This window comes from Microtus ochrogaster, chromosome 1 (genome assembly GCF_000317375.1).
Source record: "Microtus ochrogaster isolate Prairie Vole_2 chromosome 1, MicOch1.0, whole genome shotgun sequence".
Classification (NCBI taxonomy): Eukaryota; Metazoa; Chordata; class Mammalia; order Rodentia; family Cricetidae; genus Microtus; species Microtus ochrogaster.
In genome coordinates, this window is record NC_022009.1 from 85258177 (window position 1) to 85259321 (window position 1145).

A 1145-nucleotide genomic window follows, 5' to 3' on the forward strand; every position below is an offset into this window, starting at 1 on the left:
ACAAATGTGCAGGACCAGGTCTGGTTTAGGCAGTGCTGGAGATGGTTCCTGGGAATTAGGCAGTCAATCATTGAAAATTAGTAACAATTCTAATCAATTTGCCCAGGTCTGATTACTGCTTGAACTTCAGTGCAGCCTTTGACTTTGTGTGCTAGGAATGTTGGAATGGCTAAAGGGTGAGGTTCATTCTACCGTCACACAGTGCCCATTTATCTACGTCTTTAAGATGCTGATGCTGGAGAAATAGCTCAGGGTAACAGGGCTTGCTGCTCTTGCAGAGGACCCACGTTTGGTTGGATTGGGTAGCTTAAACACATACATACACACGCACACACACACTGCTGTCACACATACACACTGCTGTGCAACAGTTTCCTTGAGATTAAAACATTCCAACAGGCCCAACACAAAGCCCCTAAGCAGGCAGGTGAACAATACAAAACTAGTGTTAAGAATTTCCTGAAACTGACCAGATTCATTGGGCTTTCCCTGCTAGAGCAAACAACAAGAGCTGAGAGGACCCCCCCGGAGAAGAGAAGGTGCCCTACAAAGAAGACGCTGGGAGGAGAAAGGCAGTGAAGTTCACCTGAGACCAGTTGTCTGGAAGAAACAGACACTGCAGAGCTGCCTGGAAAAGGTCAGGCCAACTGAGGCACCTGGAAAGGGCACTCTGCATCCTATATGTTGCTTTCAGGCTTGCAATGTGCTCTAGGTGCCCAGTTTTCTGAGCTGTCACCCATGTCGGAGTGGGTTTTGGTGATACAGCTGTCTTTGAGTCATTTCTGCTTCTGTAAGCAACCCCGACTGGCTCACCAAGTCGGACTTTGGTGGTATCAGTACTTTGTTCTGTTGTGGGTTCCCTATCTGGGGTGAGTGGATGAGCATGTTTCTTCTCCCAAGGAAAAGTTTTGTCATGCACCACACACAGGGATCAAAATATTAAATCGATAAAAAAATAAAGAATGCTAAAGTCACACTGAGCTTTCAGATGGGCTCCTGTATCTAGAAACCAGAATAGGCAACTCTCTTTAGCAGGTAGACTCAAGCTCATGTATTTCCCACATTTAGGGAAAAGTAGAGCATCTAAAATGATGTAAGGATGCTGTTGACTGTGTGTGTGAGGGCAGGTGCAAACATGCCACAGG